General features: G+C 72.0%; 12 non-coding genes and 1 pseudogene across 12 annotated transcripts; all 13 read right to left on the bottom strand.

Annotated features, from left to right (window-relative positions):
* Positions 1–585: 585 nt before the first annotated feature.
* Positions 586–694, bottom strand: LOC149525382 (5S ribosomal RNA; annotated as a pseudogene).
* Positions 695–2,225: 1,531 nt separating this feature from the next.
* Positions 2,226–2,344, bottom strand: LOC149525381 (5S ribosomal RNA). Its single transcript, XR_016349006.1, has one exon. It is a non-coding gene; the product is annotated as a 5S ribosomal RNA (ribosomal RNA).
* A 1,531-nt stretch (positions 2,345–3,875) lies between these two features.
* Positions 3,876–3,994, bottom strand: LOC149525380 (5S ribosomal RNA). Its single transcript, XR_016349005.1, has one exon. It is a non-coding gene; the product is annotated as a 5S ribosomal RNA (ribosomal RNA).
* Positions 3,995–5,525: 1,531 nt separating this feature from the next.
* Positions 5,526–5,644, bottom strand: LOC149525379 (5S ribosomal RNA). Its single transcript, XR_016349004.1, has one exon. It is a non-coding gene; the product is annotated as a 5S ribosomal RNA (ribosomal RNA).
* A 1,531-nt stretch (positions 5,645–7,175) lies between these two features.
* Positions 7,176–7,294, bottom strand: LOC142827443 (5S ribosomal RNA). The gene has a single exon (XR_012902170.2). It is a non-coding gene; the product is annotated as a 5S ribosomal RNA (ribosomal RNA).
* A 1,531-nt stretch (positions 7,295–8,825) lies between these two features.
* LOC142827441 (5S ribosomal RNA) lies at positions 8,826–8,944 on the bottom strand. The gene has a single exon (XR_012902168.2). It is a non-coding gene; the product is annotated as a 5S ribosomal RNA (ribosomal RNA).
* A 1,531-nt stretch (positions 8,945–10,475) lies between these two features.
* Positions 10,476–10,594, bottom strand: LOC142827437 (5S ribosomal RNA). The gene has a single exon (XR_012902164.1). It is a non-coding gene; the product is annotated as a 5S ribosomal RNA (ribosomal RNA).
* Positions 10,595–12,125: 1,531 nt separating this feature from the next.
* Positions 12,126–12,244, bottom strand: LOC142827434 (5S ribosomal RNA). The gene has a single exon (XR_012902161.1). It is a non-coding gene; the product is annotated as a 5S ribosomal RNA (ribosomal RNA).
* Positions 12,245–13,775: 1,531 nt separating this feature from the next.
* On the bottom strand, positions 13,776–13,894 carry LOC142827466 (5S ribosomal RNA). The gene has a single exon (XR_012902190.2). It is a non-coding gene; the product is annotated as a 5S ribosomal RNA (ribosomal RNA).
* A 1,531-nt stretch (positions 13,895–15,425) lies between these two features.
* On the bottom strand, positions 15,426–15,544 carry LOC142827464 (5S ribosomal RNA). Its single transcript, XR_012902188.1, has one exon. It is a non-coding gene; the product is annotated as a 5S ribosomal RNA (ribosomal RNA).
* A 1,531-nt stretch (positions 15,545–17,075) lies between these two features.
* Positions 17,076–17,194, bottom strand: LOC142827457 (5S ribosomal RNA). Its single transcript, XR_012902184.1, has one exon. It is a non-coding gene; the product is annotated as a 5S ribosomal RNA (ribosomal RNA).
* Positions 17,195–18,725: 1,531 nt separating this feature from the next.
* LOC142827461 (5S ribosomal RNA) lies at positions 18,726–18,844 on the bottom strand. The gene has a single exon (XR_016349003.1). It is a non-coding gene; the product is annotated as a 5S ribosomal RNA (ribosomal RNA).
* Positions 18,845–20,375: 1,531 nt separating this feature from the next.
* LOC142827460 (5S ribosomal RNA) lies at positions 20,376–20,494 on the bottom strand. The gene has a single exon (XR_012902187.2). It is a non-coding gene; the product is annotated as a 5S ribosomal RNA (ribosomal RNA).
* Between the last annotated feature and the right edge of the window lie 753 nt (positions 20,495–21,247).

The following is a 21,247-nucleotide window of genomic DNA, read 5'->3' as shown; positions in this document are numbered from 1 at the left end:
GCAGACCGGGGCAGCAGGCGGCCAGGCAGGCAGGCAGGCAGGCCTCGGGCCCGGGGCGCCCCTTCGGCCAGCCGGCCTGGCGCTCCTGCTGCCGCCCGTCGCCGCGGCAGGCGCCGGTCGGGGAAAAGGAGACGGGGCCGGGGGCGGGCCGCGGCCGGGGCCAGGCTGTCCGTTAGGCGCCGAAGGCTCGGCGCCAATGGCCTAGGAAGAACCGAGGGCCTGAGACAAATTCAGAGCTGACTCGAAAAGGAGCAAACTGCTCGGTCAGAGGTAAGAATTCGCTACGTGGCCGTAGAGTAGGCACAGGGGCACACCTCGAAGAGCAGTTCAATGCGAGGCCTCTTTAATCGTTAGTCCGCCGACAAGAGACGGGGCTGGAAGATGCCTTAGACACAGAGGCGCGCGCGCGCGCACTCCGGCACGCAGAGTGCCACGGGCGGCTGCGGTGGGGAAGGGGGAGGGGGGCTGGAAGGCGAGAGGAAAAGGACTTTGGGGCACCCCGGCTGGCCCGGGCGGGGAGCCGATTGGCGGCGGCAAAAGCGCGGGCGCCCTGCGGGGGGAGGCCTGCCGCCCGAGGCGGCAAAAAGCCTACAGCACCCAGTATTCCCAGGAGGTCTCCCATCCAAGTACTAACCAGGCCCGACCCTGCTTAGCTTCCGAGATCAGGCGTGTTCAGGGTGGTATGGCCGTAGACGTTGATGCCTGCCGCTGTGCCTGCCTTTAAAGCAAGCCCGCGCCCCGCCTCCGCCGGCTCCGCGCCGCTCTCGCCCGCCCCTGCTCGCCGCGGGACTGCCGCCCCCGCCCCCTCGCACCCTCTGCCCGGGCTTACCAGAGGCTTGCCACAAAACTACCCGACGCGCTTGCCATCCCAGCACAATCTGCACGACATCGGATTTACAAAATACTCCACGTTGACATTTTCTCCGTTATAGTGTCTCAAATTGCTTTCCCACACAGAAAAGCTCAAATGCCGGACTGTCCGCTGCAAAGCCGCACACCTGGCAACCCTGCCCCTGCCCCGCTCGCACCCGCCTCCTCCTCAGCCTTTCCCCCCAGAGCCCCACATGCTCCCGCCACCGCTACCCCCTCGCCACGCAGGCTCTCCTTCGCCTGCGCCCCCGCCACGGTCCCACGCCCCCAAGGCCGACCCCCAAGCCCGCGCCGCGCCCCCACGCCGCCCTGCCCCGCACGCTGCCGCTACGGCGCCTCGCCTGCACGCACCCCGCCGGGGCGGCCCGCAGCCCACCCGCGCCCCGCTTTGCTGGCGGCTCCTGGCGCTCCCCACGCGCTCGCGCCGCCCCGGGGACGCCCGCCCCTCCGCCTGCCTCGCGCCCGCCCCGGGGAGGGGGAGCGGGAGGGGAACGGGAGGCCGCCCGCGACGGGCCCCCTCGCCTCGCCCCGCCCCGCCCCGGCAGAGGCGGGCTGGGCCGCCCCCTCGAGCCCCGGGGCCACCCGCCGCCCGGCCTCCCCGGGCACGAGGGCCGCCTCAGGGCAGCAGCGGTCTCTCTGGCTCCAATTTTAGGGGGCCGGCTGCCAGAGGCCGGGGAGGCCTGCTGGCGAAGGGCTTCCCCGAAGCCGCTGCCCCCAAAGCCCCGCCCCCTTGCCCCCGGGGCGGCGAGCCTTCTGGCTTCCCCTCCCGGGCAGACCGGGGCAGCAGGCGGCCAGGCAGGCAGGCAGGCAGGCCTCGGGCCCGGGGCGCCCCTTCGGCCAGCCGGCCTGGCGCTCCTGCTGCCGCCCGTCGCCGCGGCAGGCGCCGGTCGGGGAAAAGGAGACGGGGCCGGGGGCGGGCCGCGGCCGGGGCCAGGCTGTCCGTTAGGCGCCGAAGGCTCGGCGCCAATGGCCTAGGAAGAACCGAGGGCCTGAGACAAATTCAGAGCTGACTCGAAAAGGAGCAAACTGCTCGGTCAGAGGTAAGAATTCGCTACGTGGCCGTAGAGTAGGCACAGGGGCACACCTCGAAGAGCAGTTCAATGCGAGGCCTCTTTAATCGTTAGTCCGCCGACAAGAGACGGGGCTGGAAGATGCCTTAGACACAGAGGCGCGCGCGCGCGCACTCCGGCACGCAGAGTGCCACGGGCGGCTGCGGTGGGGAAGGGGGAGGGGGGCTGGAAGGCGAGAGGAAAAGGACTTTGGGGCACCCCGGCTGGCCCGGGCGGGGAGCCGATTGGCGGCGGCAAAAGCGCGGGAGCCCTGCGGGGGGAGGCCTGCCGCCCGAGGCGGCAAAAAGCCTACAGCACCCAGTATTCCCAGGAGGTCTCCCATCCAAGTACTAACCAGGCCCGACCCTGCTTAGCTTCCGAGATCAGACGAGATCGGGCGTGTTCAGGGTGGTATGGCCGTAGACGTTGACGCCTGCCGCTGTGCCTGCCTTTAAAGCAAGCCCGCGCCCCGCCTCCGCCGGCTCCGCACCGCTCTCGCCCGCCCCTGCTCGCCGCGGGACTGCCGCCCCCGCCCCCTCGCACCCTCTGCCCGGGCTTACCAGAGGCTTGCCACAAAACTACCCGACGCGCTTGCCATCCCAGCACAATCTGCACGACATCGGATTTACAAAATACTCCACGTTGACATTTTCTCCGTTATAGTGTCTCAAATTGCTTTCCCACACAGAAAAGCTCAAATGCCGGACTGTCCGCTGCAAAGCCGCACACCTGGCAACCCTGCCCCTGCCCCGCTCGCACCCGCCTCCTCCTCAGCCTTTCCCCCCAGAGCCCCACATGCTCCCGCCACCGCTACCCCCTCGCCACGCAGGCTCTCCTTCGCCTGCGCCCGCGCCACGGTCCCACGCCCCCAAGGCCGACCCCCAAGCCCGCGCCGCGCCCCCACGCCGCCCTGCCCCGCACGCTGCCGCTACGGCGCCTCGCCTGCACGCACCCCGCCGGGGCGGCCCGCAGCCCACCCGCGCCCCGCTTTGCTGGCGGCTCCTGGCGCTCCCCGCGCGCTCGCGCCGCCCCGGGGACGCCCGCCCCTCCGCCTGCCTCGCGCCCGCCCCGGGGAGGGGGAGCGGGAGGGGAACGGGAGGCCGCCCGCGACGGGCCCCCTCGCCTCGCCCCGCCCCGCCCCGGCAGAGGCGGGCTGGGCCGCCCCCTCGAGCCCCGGGGCCACCCGCCGCCCGGCCTCCCCGGGCACGAGGGCCGCCTCAGGGCAGCAGCGGTCTCTCTGGCTCCAATTTTAGGGGGCCGGCTGCCAGAGGCCGGGGAGGCCTGCTGGCGAAGGGCTTCCCCGAAGCCGCTGCCCCCAAAGCCCCGCCCCCTTGCCCCCGGGGCGGCGAGCCTTCTGGCTTCCCCTCCCGGGCAGACCGGGGCAGCAGGCGGCCAGGCAGGCAGGCAGGCAGGCCTCGGGCCCGGGGCGCCCCTTCGGCCAGCCGGCCTGGCGCTCCTGCTGCCGCCCGTCGCCGCGGCAGGCGCCGGTCGGGGAAAAGGAGACGGGGCCGGGGGCGGGCCGCGGCCGGGGCCAGGCTGTCCGTTAGGCGCCGAAGGCTCGGCGCCAATGGCCTAGGAAGAACCGAGGGCCTGAGACAAATTCAGAGCTGACTCGAAAAGGAGCAAACTGCTCGGTCAGAGGTAAGAATTCGCTACGTGGCCGTAGAGTAGGCACAGGGGCACACCTCGAAGAGCAGTTCAATGCGAGGCCTCTTTAATCGTTAGTCCGCCGACAAGAGACGGGGCTGGAAGATGCCTTAGACACAGAGGCGCGCGCGCGCGCACTCCGGCACGCAGAGTGCCACGGGCGGCTGCGGTGGGGAAGGGGGAGGGGGGCTGGAAGGCGAGAGGAAAAGGACTTTGGGGCACCCCGGCTGGCCCGGGCGGGGAGCCGATTGGCGGCGGCAAAAGCGCGGGAGCCCTGCGGGGGGAGGCCTGCCGCCCGAGGCGGCAAAAAGCCTACAGCACCCAGTATTCCCAGGAGGTCTCCCATCCAAGTACTAACCAGGCCCGACCCTGCTTAGCTTCCGAGATCAGACGAGATCGGGCGTGTTCAGGGTGGTATGGCCGTAGACGTTGACGCCTGCCGCTGTGCCTGCCTTTAAAGCAAGCCCGCGCCCCGCCTCCGCCGGCTCCGCACCGCTCTCGCCCGCCCCTGCTCGCCGCGGGACTGCCGCCCCCGCCCCCTCGCACCCTCTGCCCGGGCTTACCAGAGGCTTGCCACAAAACTACCCGACGCGCTTGCCATCCCAGCACAATCTGCACGACATCGGATTTACAAAATACTCCACGTTGACATTTTCTCCGTTATAGTGTCTCAAATTGCTTTCCCACACAGAAAAGCTCAAATGCCGGACTGTCCGCTGCAAAGCCGCACACCTGGCAACCCTGCCCCTGCCCCGCTCGCACCCGCCTCCTCCTCAGCCTTTCCCCCCAGAGCCCCACATGCTCCCGCCACCGCTACCCCCTCGCCACGCAGGCTCTCCTTCGCCTGCGCCCGCGCCACGGTCCCACGCCCCCAAGGCCGACCCCCAAGCCCGCGCCGCGCCCCCACGCCGCCCTGCCCCGCACGCTGCCGCTACGGCGCCTCGCCTGCACGCACCCCGCCGGGGCGGCCCGCAGCCCACCCGCGCCCCGCTTTGCTGGCGGCTCCTGGCGCTCCCCGCGCGCTCGCGCCGCCCCGGGGACGCCCGCCCCTCCGCCTGCCTCGCGCCCGCCCCGGGGAGGGGGAGCGGGAGGGGAACGGGAGGCCGCCCGCGACGGGCCCCCTCGCCTCGCCCCGCCCCGCCCCGGCAGAGGCGGGCTGGGCCGCCCCCTCGAGCCCCGGGGCCACCCGCCGCCCGGCCTCCCCGGGCACGAGGGCCGCCTCAGGGCAGCAGCGGTCTCTCTGGCTCCAATTTTAGGGGGCCGGCTGCCAGAGGCCGGGGAGGCCTGCTGGCGAAGGGCTTCCCCGAAGCCGCTGCCCCCAAAGCCCCGCCCCCTTGCCCCCGGGGCGGCGAGCCTTCTGGCTTCCCCTCCCGGGCAGACCGGGGCAGCAGGCGGCCAGGCAGGCAGGCAGGCAGGCCTCGGGCCCGGGGCGCCCCTTCGGCCAGCCGGCCTGGCGCTCCTGCTGCCGCCCGTCGCCGCGGCAGGCGCCGGTCGGGGAAAAGGAGACGGGGCCGGGGGCGGGCCGCGGCCGGGGCCAGGCTGTCCGTTAGGCGCCGAAGGCTCGGCGCCAATGGCCTAGGAAGAACCGAGGGCCTGAGACAAATTCAGAGCTGACTCGAAAAGGAGCAAACTGCTCGGTCAGAGGTAAGAATTCGCTACGTGGCCGTAGAGTAGGCACAGGGGCACACCTCGAAGAGCAGTTCAATGCGAGGCCTCTTTAATCGTTAGTCCGCCGACAAGAGACGGGGCTGGAAGATGCCTTAGACACAGAGGCGCGCGCGCGCGCACTCCGGCACGCAGAGTGCCACGGGCGGCTGCGGTGGGGAAGGGGGAGGGGGGCTGGAAGGCGAGAGGAAAAGGACTTTGGGGCACCCCGGCTGGCCCGGGCGGGGAGCCGATTGGCGGCGGCAAAAGCGCGGGAGCCCTGCGGGGGGAGGCCTGCCGCCCGAGGCGGCAAAAAGCCTACAGCACCCAGTATTCCCAGGAGGTCTCCCATCCAAGTACTAACCAGGCCCGACCCTGCTTAGCTTCCGAGATCAGACGAGATCGGGCGTGTTCAGGGTGGTATGGCCGTAGACGTTGACGCCTGCCGCTGTGCCTGCCTTTAAAGCAAGCCCGCGCCCCGCCTCCGCCGGCTCCGCGCCGCTCTCGCCCGCCCCTGCTCGCCGCGGGACTGCCGCCCCCGCCCCCTCGCACCCTCTGCCCGGGCTTACCAGAGGCTTGCCACAAAACTACCCGACGCGCTTGCCATCCCAGCACAATCTGCACGACATCGGATTTACAAAATACTCCACGTTGACATTTTCTCCGTTATAGTGTCTCAAATTGCTTTCCCACACAGAAAAGCTCAAATGCCGGACTGTCCGCTGCAAAGCCGCACACCTGGCAACCCTGCCCCTGCCCCGCTCGCACCCGCCTCCTCCTCAGCCTTTCCCCCCAGAGCCCCACATGCTCCCGCCACCGCTACCCCCTCGCCACGCAGGCTCTCCTTCGCCTGCGCCCGCGCCACGGTCCCACGCCCCCAAGGCCGACCCCCAAGCCCGCGCCGCGCCCCCACGCCGCCCTGCCCCGCACGCTGCCGCTACGGCGCCTCGCCTGCACGCACCCCGCCGGGGCGGCCCGCAGCCCACCCGCGCCCCGCTTTGCTGGCGGCTCCTGGCGCTCCCCACGCGCTCGCGCCGCCCCGGGGACGCCCGCCCCTCCGCCTGCCTCGCGCCCGCCCCGGGGAGGGGGAGCGGGAGGGGAACGGGAGGCCGCCCGCGACGGGCCCCCTCGCCTCGCCCCGCCCCGCCCCGGCAGAGGCGGGCTGGGCCGCCCCCTCGAGCCCCGGGGCCACCCGCCGCCCGGCCTCCCCGGGCACGAGGGCCGCCTCAGGGCAGCAGCGGTCTCTCTGGCTCCAATTTTAGGGGGCCGGCTGCCAGAGGCCGGGGAGGCCTGCTGGCGAAGGGCTTCCCCGAAGCCGCTGCCCCCAAAGCCCCGCCCCCTTGCCCCCGGGGCGGCGAGCCTTCTGGCTTCCCCTCCCGGGCAGACCGGGGCAGCAGGCGGCCAGGCAGGCAGGCAGGCAGGCCTCGGGCCCGGGGCGCCCCTTCGGCCAGCCGGCCTGGCGCTCCTGCTGCCGCCCGTCGCCGCGGCAGGCGCCGGTCGGGGAAAAGGAGACGGGGCCGGGGGCGGGCCGCGGCCGGGGCCAGGCTGTCCGTTAGGCGCCGAAGGCTCGGCGCCAATGGCCTAGGAAGAACCGAGGGCCTGAGACAAATTCAGAGCTGACTCGAAAAGGAGCAAACTGCTCGGTCAGAGGTAAGAATTCGCTACATAGCCGTAGAGTAGGCACAGGGGCACACCTCGAAGAGCAGTTCAATGCGAGGCCTCTTTAATCGTTAGTCCGCCGACAAGAGACGGGGCTGGAAGATGCCTTAGACACAGAGGCGCGCGCGCGCGCACTCCGGCACGCAGAGTGCCACGGGCGGCTGCGGTGGGGAAGGGGGAGGGGGGCTGGAAGGCGAGAGGAAAAGGACTTTGGGGCACCCCGGCTGGCCCGGGCGGGGAGCCGATTGGCGGCGGCAAAAGCGCGGGCGCCCTGCGGGGGGAGGCCTGCCGCCCGAGGCGGCAAAAAGCCTACAGCACCCAGTATTCCCAGGAGGTCTCCCATCCAAGTACTAACCAGGCCCGACCCTGCTTAGCTTCCGAGATCAGACGAGATCGGGCGTGTTCAGGGTGGTATGGCCGTACACGTTGATGCCTGCCGCTGTGCCTGCCTTTAAAGCAAGCCCGCGCCCCGCCTCCGCCGGCTCCGCGCCGCTCTCGCCCGCCCCTGCTCGCCGCGGGACTGCCGCCCCCGCCCCCTCGCACCCTCTGCCCGGGCTTACCAGAGGCTTGCCACAAAACTACCCGACGCGCTTGCCATCCCAGCACAATCTGCACGACATCGGATTTACAAAATACTCCACGTTGACATTTTCTCCGTTATAGTGTCTCAAATTGCTTTCCCACACAGAAAAGCTCAAATGCCGGACTGTCCGCTGCAAAGCCGCACACCTGGCAACCCTGCCCCTGCCCCGCTCGCACCCGCCTCCTCCTCAGCCTTTCCCCCCAGAGCCCCACATGCTCCCGCCACCGCTACCCCCTCGCCACGCAGGCTCTCCTTCGCCTGCGCCCGCGCCACGGTCCCACGCCCCCAAGGCCGACCCCCAAGCCCGCGCCGCGCCCCCACGCCGCCCTGCCCCGCACGCTGCCGCTACGGCGCCTCGCCTGCACGCACCCCGCCGGGGCGGCCCGCAGCCCACCCGCGCCCCGCTTTGCTGGCGGCTCCTGGCGCTCCCCACGCGCTCGCGCCGCCCCGGGGACGCCCGCCCCTCCGCCTGCCTCGCGCCCGCCCCGGGGAGGGGGAGCGGGAGGGGAACGGGAGGCCGCCCGCGACGGGCCCCCTCGCCTCGCCCCGCCCCGCCCCGGCAGAGGCGGGCTGGGCCGCCCCCTCGAGCCCCGGGGCCACCCGCCGCCCGGCCTCCCCGGGCACGAGGGCCGCCTCAGGGCAGCAGCGGTCTCTCTGGCTCCAATTTTAGGGGGCCGGCTGCCAGAGGCCGGGGAGGCCTGCTGGCGAAGGGCTTCCCCGAAGCCGCTGCCCCCAAAGCCCCGCCCCCTTGCCCCCGGGGCGGCGAGCCTTCTGGCTTCCCCTCCCGGGCAGACCGGGGCAGCAGGCGGCCAGGCAGGCAGGCAGGCAGGCCTCGGGCCCGGGGCGCCCCTTCGGCCAGCCGGCCTGGCGCTCCTGCTGCCGCCCGTCGCCGCGGCAGGCGCCGGTCGGGGAAAAGGAGACGGGGCCGGGGGCGGGCCGCGGCCGGGGCCAGGCTGTCCGTTAGGCGCCGAAGGCTCGGCGCCAATGGCCTAGGAAGAACCGAGGGCCTGAGACAAATTCAGAGCTGACTCGAAAAGGAGCAAACTGCTCGGTCAGAGGTAAGAATTCGCTACGTGGCCGTAGAGTAGGCACAGGGGCACACCTCGAAGAGCAGTTCAATGCGAGGCCTCTTTAATCGTTAGTCCGCCGACAAGAGACGGGGCTGGAAGATGCCTTAGACACAGAGGCGCGCGCGCGCGCACTCCGGCACGCAGAGTGCCACGGGCGGCTGCGGTGGGGAAGGGGGAGGGGGGCTGGAAGGCGAGAGGAAAAGGACTTTGGGGCACCCCGGCTGGCCCGGGCGGGGAGCCGATTGGCGGCGGCAAAAGCGCGGGCGCCCTGCGGGGGGAGGCCTGCCGCCCGAGGCGGCAAAAAGCCTACAGCACCCAGTATTCCCAGGAGGTCTCCCATCCAAGTACTAACCAGGCCCGACCCTGCTTAGCTTCCGAGATCAGACGAGATCGGGCGTGTTCAGGGTGGTATGGCCGTACACGTTGATGCCTGCCGCTGTGCCTGCCTTTAAAGCAAGCCCGCGCCCCGCCTCCGCCGGCTCCGCACCGCTCTCGCCCGCCCCTGCTCGCCGCGGGACTGCCGCCCCCGCCCCCTCGCACCCTCTGCCCGGGCTTACCAGAGGCTTGCCACAAAACTACCCGACGCGCTTGCCATCCCAGCACAATCTGCACGACATCGGATTTACAAAATACTCCACGTTGACATTTTCTCCGTTATAGTGTCTCAAATTGCTTTCCCACACAGAAAAGCTCAAATGCCGGACTGTCCGCTGCAAAGCCGCACACCTGGCAACCCTGCCCCTGCCCCGCTCGCACCCGCCTCCTCCTCAGCCTTTCCCCCCAGAGCCCCACATGCTCCCGCCACCGCTACCCCCTCGCCACGCAGGCTCTCCTTCGCCTGCGCCCGCGCCACGGTCCCACGCCCCCAAGGCCGACCCCCAAGCCCGCGCCGCGCCCCCACGCCGCCCTGCCCCGCACGCTGCCGCTACGGCGCCTCGCCTGCACGCACCCCGCCGGGGCGGCCCGCAGCCCACCCGCGCCCCGCTTTGCTGGCGGCTCCTGGCGCTCCCCGCGCGCTCGCGCCGCCCCGGGGACGCCCGCCCCTCCGCCTGCCTCGCGCCCGCCCCGGGGAGGGGGAGCGGGAGGGGAACGGGAGGCCGCCCGCGACGGGCCCCCTCGCCTCGCCCCGCCCCGCCCCGGCAGAGGCGGGCTGGGCCGCCCCCTCGAGCCCCGGGGCCACCCGCCGCCCGGCCTCCCCGGGCACGAGGGCCGCCTCAGGGCAGCAGCGGTCTCTCTGGCTCCAATTTTAGGGGGCCGGCTGCCAGAGGCCGGGGAGGCCTGCTGGCGAAGGGCTTCCCCGAAGCCGCTGCCCCCAAAGCCCCGCCCCCTTGCCCCCGGGGCGGCGAGCCTTCTGGCTTCCCCTCCCGGGCAGACCGGGGCAGCAGGCGGCCAGGCAGGCAGGCAGGCAGGCCTCGGGCCCGGGGCGCCCCTTCGGCCAGCCGGCCTGGCGCTCCTGCTGCCGCCCGTCGCCGCGGCAGGCGCCGGTCGGGGAAAAGGAGACGGGGCCGGGGGCGGGCCGCGGCCGGGGCCAGGCTGTCCGTTAGGCGCCGAAGGCTCGGCGCCAATGGCCTAGGAAGAACCGAGGGCCTGAGACAAATTCAGAGCTGACTCGAAAAGGAGCAAACTGCTCGGTCAGAGGTAAGAATTCGCTACGTGGCCGTAGAGTAGGCACAGGGGCACACCTCGAAGAGCAGTTCAATGCGAGGCCTCTTTAATCGTTAGTCCGCCGACAAGAGACGGGGCTGGAAGATGCCTTAGACACAGAGGCGCGCGCGCGCGCACTCCGGCACGCAGAGTGCCACGGGCGGCTGCGGTGGGGAAGGGGGAGGGGGGCTGGAAGGCGAGAGGAAAAGGACTTTGGGGCACCCCGGCTGGCCCGGGCGGGGAGCCGATTGGCGGCGGCAAAAGCGCGGGAGCCCTGCGGGGGGAGGCCTGCCGCCCGAGGCGGCAAAAAGCCTACAGCACCCAGTATTCCCAGGAGGTCTCCCATCCAAGTACTAACCAGGCCCGACCCTGCTTAGCTTCCGAGATCAGACGAGATCGGGCGTGTTCAGGGTGGTATGGCCGTAGACGTTGACGCCTGCCGCTGTGCCTGCCTTTAAAGCAAGCCCGCGCCCCGCCTCCGCCGGCTCCGCACCGCTCTCGCCCGCCCCTGCTCGCCGCGGGACTGCCGCCCCCGCCCCCTCGCACCCTCTGCCCGGGCTTACCAGAGGCTTGCCACAAAACTACCCGACGCGCTTGCCATCCCAGCACAATCTGCACGACATCGGATTTACAAAATACTCCACGTTGACATTTTCTCCGTTATAGTGTCTCAAATTGCTTTCCCACACAGAAAAGCTCAAATGCCGGACTGTCCGCTGCAAAGCCGCACACCTGGCAACCCTGCCCCTGCCCCGCTCGCACCCGCCTCCTCCTCAGCCTTTCCCCCCAGAGCCCCACATGCTCCCGCCACCGCTACCCCCTCGCCACGCAGGCTCTCCTTCGCCTGCGCCCGCGCCACGGTCCCACGCCCCCAAGGCCGACCCCCAAGCCCGCGCCGCGCCCCCACGCCGCCCTGCCCCGCACGCTGCCGCTACGGCGCCTCGCCTGCACGCACCCCGCCGGGGCGGCCCGCAGCCCACCCGCGCCCCGCTTTGCTGGCGGCTCCTGGCGCTCCCCGCGCGCTCGCGCCGCCCCGGGGACGCCCGCCCCTCCGCCTGCCTCGCGCCCGCCCCGGGGAGGGGGAGCGGGAGGGGAACGGGAGGCCGCCCGCGACGGGCCCCCTCGCCTCGCCCCGCCCCGCCCCGGCAGAGGCGGGCTGGGCCGCCCCCTCGAGCCCCGGGGCCACCCGCCGCCCGGCCTCCCCGGGCACGAGGGCCGCCTCAGGGCAGCAGCGGTCTCTCTGGCTCCAATTTTAGGGGGCCGGCTGCCAGAGGCCGGGGAGGCCTGCTGGCGAAGGGCTTCCCCGAAGCCGCTGCCCCCAAAGCCCCGCCCCCTTGCCCCCGGGGCGGCGAGCCTTCTGGCTTCCCCTCCCGGGCAGACCGGGGCAGCAGGCGGCCAGGCAGGCAGGCAGGCAGGCCTCGGGCCCGGGGCGCCCCTTCGGCCAGCCGGCCTGGCGCTCCTGCTGCCGCCCGTCGCCGCGGCAGGCGCCGGTCGGGGAAAAGGAGACGGGGCCGGGGGCGGGCCGCGGCCGGGGCCAGGCTGTCCGTTAGGCGCCGAAGGCTCGGCGCCAATGGCCTAGGAAGAACCGAGGGCCTGAGACAAATTCAGAGCTGACTCGAAAAGGAGCAAACTGCTCGGTCAGAGGTAAGAATTCGCTACGTGGCCGTAGAGTAGGCACAGGGGCACACCTCGAAGAGCAGTTCAATGCGAGGCCTCTTTAATCGTTAGTCCGCCGACAAGAGACGGGGCTGGAAGATGCCTTAGACACAGAGGCGCGCGCGCGCGCACTCCGGCACGCAGAGTGCCACGGGCGGCTGCGGTGGGGAAGGGGGAGGGGGGCTGGAAGGCGAGAGGAAAAGGACTTTGGGGCACCCCGGCTGGCCCGGGCGGGGAGCCGATTGGCGGCGGCAAAAGCGCGGGAGCCCTGCGGGGGGAGGCCTGCCGCCCGAGGCGGCAAAAAGCCTACAGCACCCAGTATTCCCAGGAGGTCTCCCATCCAAGTACTAACCAGGCCCGACCCTGCTTAGCTTCCGAGATCAGACGAGATCGGGCGTGTTCAGGGTGGTATGGCCGTAGACGTTGACACCTGCCGCTGTGCCTGCCTTTAAAGCAAGCCCGCGCCCCGCCTCCGCCGGCTCCGCACCGCTCTCGCCCGCCCCTGCTCGCCGCGGGACTGCCGCCCCCGCCCCCTCGCACCCTCTGCCCGGGCTTACCAGAGGCTTGCCACAAAACTACCCGACGCGCTTGCCATCCCAGCACAATCTGCACGACATCGGATTTACAAAATACTCCACGTTGACATTTTCTCCGTTATAGTGTCTCAAATTGCTTTCCCACACAGAAAAGCTCAAATGCCGGACTGTCCGCTGCAAAGCCGCACACCTGGCAACCCTGCCCCTGCCCCGCTCGCACCCGCCTCCTCCTCAGCCTTTCCCCCCAGAGCCCCACATGCTCCCGCCACCGCTACCCCCTCGCCACGCAGGCTCTCCTTCGCCTGCGCCCGCGCCACGGTCCCACGCCCCCAAGGCCGACCCCCAAGCCCGCGCCGCGCCCCCACGCCGCCCTGCCCCGCACGCTGCCGCTACGGCGCCTCGCCTGCACGCACCCCGCCGGGGCGGCCCGCAGCCCACCCGCGCCCCGCTTTGCTGGCGGCTCCTGGCGCTCCCCGCGCGCTCGCGCCGCCCCGGGGACGCCCGCCCCTCCGCCTGCCTCGCGCCCGCCCCGGGGAGGGGGAGCGGGAGGGGAACGGGAGGCCGCCCGCGACGGGCCCCCTCGCCTCGCCCCGCCCCGCCCCGGCAGAGGCGGGCTGGGCCGCCCCCTCGAGCCCCGGGGCCACCCGCCGCCCGGCCTCCCCGGGCACGAGGGCCGCCTCAGGGCAGCAGCGGTCTCTCTGGCTCCAATTTTAGGGGGCCGGCTGCCAGAGGCCGGGGAGGCCTGCTGGCGAAGGGCTTCCCCGAAGCCGCTGCCCCCAAAGCCCCGCCCCCTTGCCCCCGGGGCGGCGAGCCTTCTGGCTTCCCCTCCCGGGCAGACCGGGGCAGCAGGCGGCCAGGCAGGCAGGCAGGCAGGCCTCGGGCCCGGGGCGCCCCTTCGGCCAGCCGGCCTGGCGCTCCTGCTGCCGCCCGTCGCCGCGGCAGGCGCCGGTCGGGGAAAAGGAGACGGGGCCGGGGGCGGGCCGCGGCCGGGGCCAGGCTGTCCGTTAGGCGCCGAAGGCTCGGCGCCAATGGCCTAGGAAGAACCGAGGGCCTGAGACAAATTCAGAGCTGACTCGAAAAGGAGCAAACTGCTCGGTCAGAGGTAAGAATTCGCTACATAGCCGTAGAGTAGGCACAGGGGCACACCTCGAAGAGCAGTTCAATGCGAGGCCTCTTTAATCGTTAGTCCGCCGACAAGAGACGGGGCTGGAAGATGCCTTAGACACAGAGGCGCGCGCGCGCGCACTCCGGCACGCAGAGTGCCACGGGCGGCTGCGGTGGGGAAGGGGGAGGGGGGCTGGAAGGCGAGAGGAAAAGGACTTTGGGGCACCCCGGCTGGCCCGGGCGGGGAGCCGATTGGCGGCGGCAAAAGCGCGGGCGCCCTGCGGGGGGAGGCCTGCCGCCCGAGGCGGCAAAAAGCCTACAGCACCCAGTATTCCCAGGAGGTCTCCCATCCAAGTACTAACCAGGCCCGACCCTGCTTAGCTTCCGAGATCAGACGAGATCGGGCGTGTTCAGGGTGGTATGGCCGTACACGTTGATGCCTGCCGCTGTGCCTGCCTTTAAAGCAAGCCCGCGCCCCGCCTCCGCCGGCTCCGCGCCGCTCTCGCCCGCCCCTGCTCGCCGCGGGACTGCCGCCCCCGCCCCCTCGCACCCTCTGCCCGGGCTTACCAGAGGCTTGCCACAAAACTACCCGACGCGCTTGCCATCCCAGCACAATCTGCACGACATCGGATTTACAAAATACTCCACGTTGACATTTTCTCCGTTATAGTGTCTCAAATTGCTTTCCCACACAGAAAAGCTCAAATGCCGGACTGTCCGCTGCAAAGCCGCACACCTGGCAACCCTGCCCCTGCCCCGCTCGCACCCGCCTCCTCCTCAGCCTTTCCCCCCAGAGCCCCACATGCTCCCGCCACCGCTACCCCCTCGCCACGCAGGCTCTCCTTCGCCTGCGCCCGCGCCACGGTCCCACGCCCCCAAGGCCGACCCCCAAGCCCGCGCCGCGCCCCCACGCCGCCCTGCCCCGCACGCTGCCGCTACGGCGCCTCGCCTGCACGCACCCCGCCGGGGCGGCCCGCAGCCCACCCGCGCCCCGCTTTGCTGGCGGCTCCTGGCGCTCCCCACGCGCTCGCGCCGCCCCGGGGACGCCCGCCCCTCCGCCTGCCTCGCGCCCGCCCCGGGGAGGGGGAGCGGGAGGGGAACGGGAGGCCGCCCGCGACGGGCCCCCTCGCCTCGCCCCGCCCCGCCCCGGCAGAGGCGGGCTGGGCCGCCCCCTCGAGCCCCGGGGCCACCCGCCGCCCGGCCTCCCCGGGCACGAGGGCCGCCTCAGGGCAGCAGCGGTCTCTCTGGCTCCAATTTTAGGGGGCCGGCTGCCAGAGGCCGGGGAGGCCTGCTGGCGAAGGGCTTCCCCGAAGCCGCTGCCCCCAAAGCCCCGCCCCCTTCCCCCCGGGGCGGCGAGCCTTCTGGCTTCCCCTCCCGGGCAGACCGGGGCAGCAGGCGGCCAGGCAGGCAGGCAGGCAGGCCTCGGGCCCGGGGCGCCCCTTCGGCCAGCCGGCCTGGCGCTCCTGCTGCCGCCCGTCGCCGCGGCAGGCGCCGGTCGGGGAAAAGGAGACGGGGCCGGGGGCGGGCCGCGGCCGGGGCCAGGCTGTCCGTTAGGCGCCGAAGGCTCGGCGCCAATGGCCTAGGAAGAACCGAGGGCCTGAGACAAATTCAGAGCTGACTCGAAAAGGAGCAAACTGCTCGGTCAGAGGTAAGAATTCGCTACGTGGCCGTAGAGTAGGCACAGGGGCACACCTCGAAGAGCAGTTCAATGCGAGGCCTCTTTAATCGTTAGTCCGCCGACAAGAGACGGGGCTGGAAGATGCCTTAGACACAGAGGCGCGCGCGCGCGCACTCCGGCACGCAGAGTGCCACGGGCGGCTGCGGTGGGGAACGGGGAGGGGGGCTGGAAGGCGAGAGGAAAAGGACTTTGGGGCACCCCGGCTGGCCCGGGCGGGGAGCCGATTGGCGGCGGCAAAAGCGCGGGCGCCCTGCGGGGGGAGGCCTGCCGCCCGAGGCGGCAAAAAGCCTACAGCACCCAGTATTCCCAGGAGGTCTCCCATCCAAGTACTAACCAGGCCCGACCCTGCTTAGCTTCCGAGATCAGACGAGATCGGGCGTGTTCAGGGTGGTATGGCCGTAGACGTTGACGCCTGCCGCTGTGCCTGCCTTTAAAGCAAGCCCGCGCCCCGCCTCCGCCGGCTCCGCGCCGCTCTCGCCCGCCCCTGCTCGCCGCGGGACTGCCGCCCCCGCCCCCTCGCACCCTCTGCCCGGGCTTACCAGAGGCTTGCCACAAAACTACCCGACGCGCTTGCCATCCCAGCACAATCTGCACGACATCGGATTTACAAAATACTCCACGTTGACATTTTCTCCGTTATAGTGTCTCAAATTGCTTTCCCACACAGAAAAGCTCAAATGCCGGACTGTCCGCTGCAAAGCCGCACACCTGGCAACCCTGCCCCTGCCCCGCTCGCACCCGCCTCCTCCTCAGCCTTTCCCCCCAGAGCCCCACATGCTCCCGCCACCGCTACCCCCTCGCCACGCAGGCTCTCCTTCGCCTGCGCCCGCGCCACGGTCCCACGCCCCCAAGGCCGACCCCCAAGCCCGCGCCGCGCCCCCACGCCGCCCTGCCCCGCACGCTGCCGCTACGGCGCCTCGCCTGCACGCACCCCGCCGGGGCGGCCCGCAGCCCACCCGCGCCCCGCTTTGCTGGCGGCTCCTGGCGCTCCCCACGCGCTCGCGCCGCCCCGGGGACGCCCGCCCCTCCGCCTGCCTCGCGCCCGCCCCGGGGAGGGGGAGCGGGAGGGGAACGGGAGGCCGCCCGCGACGGGCCCCCTCGCCTCGCCCCGCCCCGCCCCGGCAGAGGCGGGCTGGGCCGCCCCCTCGAGCCCCGGGGCCACCCGCCGCCCGGCCTCCCCGGGCACGAGGGCCGCCTCAGGGCAGCAGCGGTCTCTCTGGCTCCAATTTTAGGGGGCCGGCTGCCAGAGGCCGGGGAGGCCTGCTGGCGAAGGGCTTCCCCGAAGCCGCTGCCCCCAAAGCCCCGCCCCCTTCCCCCCGGGGCGGCGAGCCTTCTGGCTTCCCCTCCCGGGCAGACCGGGGCAGCAGGCGGCCAGGCAGGCAGGCAGGCAGGCCTCGGGCCCGGGGCGCCCCTTCGGCCAGCCGGCCTGGCGCTCCTGCTGCCGCCCGTCGCCGCGGCAGGCGCCGGTCGGGGAAAAGGAGACGGGGCCGGGGGCGGGCCGCGGCCGGGGCCAGGCTGTCCGTTAGGCGCCGAAGGCTCGGCGCCAATGGCCTAGGAAGAACCGAGGGCCTGAGACAAATTCAGAGCTGACTCGAAAAGGAGCAAACTGCTCGGTCAGAGGTAAGAATTCGCTACGTGGCCGTAGAGTAGGCACAGGGGCACACCTCGAAGAGCAGTTCAATGCGAGGCCTCTTTAATCGTTAGTCCGCCGACAAGAGACGGGGCTGGAAGATGCCTTAGACACAGAGGCGCGCGCGCGCGCACTCCGGCACGCAGAGTGCCACGGGCGGCTGCGGTGGGGAACGGGGAGGGGGGCTGGAAGGCGAGAGGAAAAGGACTTTGGGGCACCCCGGCTGGCCCGGGCGGGGAGCCGATTGGCGGCGGCAAAAGCGCGGGCGCCCTGCGGGGGGAGGCCTGCCGCCCGAGGCGGCAAAAAGCCTACAGCACCCAGTATTCCCAGGAGGTCTCCCATCCAAGTACTAACCAGGCCCGACCCTGCTTAGCTTCCGAGATCAGACGAGATCGGGCGTGTTCAGGGTGGTATGGCCGTAGACGTTGACGCCTGCCGCTGTGCCTGCCTTTAAAGCAAGCCCGCGCCCCGCCTCCGCCGGCTCCGCGCCGCTCTCGCCCGCCCCTGCTCGCCGCGGGACTCCCGCCCCCGCCCCCTCGCACCCTCTGCCCGGGCTTACCAGAGGCTTGCCACAAAACTACCCCACGCGCTTGCCATCCCAGCACAATCTGCACGACATCGGATTTACAAAATACTCCACGTTGACATTTTCTCCGTTATAGTGTCTCAAATTGCTTTCCCACACAGAAAAGCTCAAATGCCGGACTGTCCGCTGCAAAGCCGCACACCTGGCAACCCTGCCCCTGCCCCGCTCGCACCCGCCTCCTCCTCAGCCTTTCCCCCCAGAGCCCCACATGCTCCCGCCACCGCTACCCCCTCGCCACGCAGGCTCTCCTTCGCCTGCGCCCGCGCCACGGTCCCACGCCCCCAAGGCCGACCCCCAAGCCCGCGCCGCGCCCCCACGCCGCCCTGCCCCGCACGCTGCCGCTACGGCGCCTCGCCTGCACGCACCCCGCCGGGGCGGCCCGCAGCCCACCCGCGCCCCGCTTTGCTGGCGGCTCCTGGCGCTCCCCACGCGCTCGCGCCGCCCCGGGGACGCCCGCCCCTCCGCCTGCCTCGCGCCCGCCCCGGGGAGGGGGAGCGGGAGGGGAACGGGAGGCCGCCCGCGACGGGCCCCCTCGCCTCGCCCCGCCCCGCCCCGGCAGAGGCGGGCTGGGCCGCCCCCTCGAGCCCCGGGGCCACCCGCCGCCCGGCCTCCCCGGGCACGAGGGCCGCCTCAGGGCAGCAGCGGTCTCTCTGGCTCCAATTTTAGGGGGCCGGCTGCCAGAGGCCGGGGAGGCCTGCTGGCGAAGGGCTTCCCCGAAGCCGCTGCCCCCAAAGCCCCGCCCCCTTGCCCCCGGGGCGGCGAGCCTTCTGGCTTCCCCTCCCGGGCAGACCGGGGCAGCAGGCGGCCAGGCAGGCAGGCAGGCAGGCCTCGGGCCCGGGGCGCCCCTTCGGCCAGCCGGCCTGGCGCTCCTGCTGCCGCCCGTCGCCGCGGCAGGCGCCGGTCGGGGAAAAGGAGACGGGGCCGGGGGCGGGCCGCGGCCGGGGCCAGGCTGTCCGTTAGGCGCCGAAGGCTCGGCGCCAATGGCCTAGGAAGAACCGAGGGCCTGAGACAAATTCAGAGCTGACTCGAAAAGGAGCAAACTGCTCGGTCAGAGGTAAGAATTCGCTACGTGGCCGTAGAGTAGGCACAGGGGCACACCTCGAAGAGCAGTTCAATGCGAGGCCTCTTTAATCGTTAGTCCGCCGACAAGAGACGGGGCTGGAAGATGCCTTAGACACAGAGGCGCGCGCGCGCGCACTCCGGCACGCAGAGTGCCACGGGCGGCTGCGGTGGGGAACGGGGAGGGGGGCTGGAAGGCGAGAGGAAAAGGACTTTGGGGCACCCCGGCTGGCCCGGGCGGGGAGCCGATTGGCGGCGGCAAAAGCGCGGGCGCCCTGCGGGGGGAGGCCTGCCGCCCGAGGCGGCAAAAAGCCTACAGCACCCAGTATTCCCAGGAGGTCTCCCATCCAAGTACTAACCAGGCCCGACCCTGCTTAGCTTCCGAGATCAGACGAGATCGGGCGTGTTCAGGGTGGTATGGCCGTAGACGTTGACGCCTGCCGCTGTGCCTGCCTTTAAAGCAAGCCCGCGCCCCGCCTCCGCCGGCTCCGCGCCGCTCTCGCCCGCCCCTGCTCGCCGCGGGACTGCCGCCCCCGCCCCCTCGCACCCTCTGCCCGGGCTTACCAGAGGCTTGCCACAAAACTACCCCACGCGCTTGCCATCCCAGCACAATCTGCACGACATCGGATTTACAAAATACTCCACGTTGACATTTTCTCCGTTATAGTGTCTCAAATTGCTTTCCCACACAGAAAAGCTCAAATGCCGGACTGTCCGCTGCAAAGCCGCACACCTGGCAACCCTGCCCCTGCCCCGCTCGCACCCGCCTCCTCCTCAGCCTTTCCCCCCAGAGCCCCACATGCTCCCGCCACCGCTACCCCCTCGCCACGCAGGCTCTCCTTCGCCTGCGCCCGCGCCACGGTCCCACGCCCCCAAGGCCGACCCCCAAGCCCGCGCCGCGCCCCCACGCCGCCCTGCCCCGCACGCTGCCGCTACGGCGCCTCGCCTGCACGCACCCCGCCGGGGCGGCCCGCAGCCCACCCGCGCCCCGCTTTGCTGGCGGCTCCTGGCGCTCCCCACGCGCTCGCGCCGCCCCGGGGACGCCCGCCCCTCCGCCTGCCTCGCGCCCGCCCCGGGGAGGGGGAGCGGGAGGGGAACGGGAGGCCGCCCGCGACGGGCCCCCTCGCCTCGCCCCGCCCCGCCCCGGCAGAGGCGGGCTGGGCCGCCCCCTCGAGCCCCGGGGCCACCCGCCGCCCGGCCTCCCCGGGCACGAGGGCCGCCTCAGGGCAGCAGCGGTCTCTCTGGCTCCAATTTTAGGGGGCCGGCTGCCAGAGGCCGGGGAGGCCTGCTGGCGAAGGGCTTCCCCGAAGCCGCTGCCCCCAAAGCCCCGCCCCCTTCCCCCCGGGGCGGCGAGCCTTCTGGCTTCCCCTCCCGGGCAGACCGGGGCAGCAGGCGGCCAGGCAGGCAGGCAGGCAGGCCTCGGGCCCGGGGCGCCCCTTTGGCCAGCCGGCCTGGCGCTCCTGCTGCCGCCCGTCGCCGCGGCAGGCGCCGGTCGGGGAAAAGGAGACGGGGCCGGGGGCGGGCCGCGGCCGGGGCCAGGCTGTCCGTTAGGCGCCGAAGGCTCGGCGCCTATGGCCTTGGAAGAACCGAGGGCCTGAGACAAATTCAGAGCTGACTCGAAAAGGAGCAAACTGCTCGGTCAGAGGTAAGAATTCGCTACGTGGCCGTAGAGTAGGCACAGGGGCACACCTCGAAGAGCAGTTCAATGCGAGGCCTCTTTAATCGTTAGTCCGCCGACAAGAGACGGGGCTGGAAGATGCCTTAGACACAGAGGCGCGCGCGCGCGCACTCCGGCACGCAGAGTGCCACGGGCGGCTGCGGTGGGGAACGGGGAGGGGGGCTGGAAGGCGAGAGGAAAAGGACTTTGGGGCACCCCGGCTGGCCCGGGCGGGGAGCCGATTGGCGGCGGCAAAAGCGCGGGCGCCCTGCGGGGGGAGGCCTGCCGCCCGAGGCGGCAAAAAGCCTACAGCACCCAGTATTCCCAGGAGGTCTCCCATCCAAGTACTAACCAGGCCCGACCCTGCTTAGCTTCCGAGATCAGACGAGATCGGGCGTGTTCAGGGTGGTATGGCCGCAGACGTTGACGCCTGCCGCTGTGCCTGCCTTTAAAGCAAGCCCGCGCCCCGCCTCCGCCGGCTCCGCGCCGCTCTCGCCCGCCCCTGCTCGCCGCGGGACTCCCGCCCCCGCCCCCTCGCACCCTCTGCCCGGGCTTACCAGAGGCTTGCCACAAAACTACCCGACGCGCTTGCCATCCCAGCACAATCTGCACGACATCGGATTTACAAAATACTCCACGTTGACATTTTCTCCGTTATAGTGTCTCAAATTGCTTTCCCACACAGAAAAGCTCAAATGCCGGACTGTCCGCTGCAAAGCCGCACACCTGGCAACCCTGCCCCTGCCCCGCTCGCACCCGCCTCCTCCTCAGCCTTTCCCCCCAGAGCCCCACATGCTCCCGCCACCGCTACCCCCTCGCCACGCAGGCTCTCCTTCGCCTGCGCCCGCGCCACGGTCCCACGCCCCCAAGGCCGACCCCCAAGCCCGCGCCGCGCCCCCACGCCGCCCTGCCCCGCACGCTGCCGCTACGGCGCCTCGCCTGCACGCACCCCGCCGGGGCGGCCCGCAGCCCACCCGCGCCCCGCTTTGCTGGCGGCTCCTGGCGCTCCCCACGCGCTCGCGCCGCCCCGGGGACGCCCGCCCCTCCGCCTGCCTCGCGCCCGCCCCGGGGAGGGGGAGCGGGAGGGGAACGGGAGGCCGCCCGCGACGGGCCCCCTCGCCTCGCCCCGCCCCGCCCCGGCAGAGGCGGGCTGGGCCGCCCCCTCGAGCCCCGGG

This window comes from Pelodiscus sinensis, chromosome 2 (genome assembly GCF_052426305.1).
Source record: "Pelodiscus sinensis isolate ZL-2025 chromosome 2, ASM5242630v1, whole genome shotgun sequence".
NCBI lineage: Eukaryota > Metazoa > Chordata > Testudines > Trionychidae > Pelodiscus > Pelodiscus sinensis.
The sequence above is the reverse complement of the archived record's forward strand: the minus strand, read 5'-3'. Positions and strand labels throughout refer to the sequence as shown.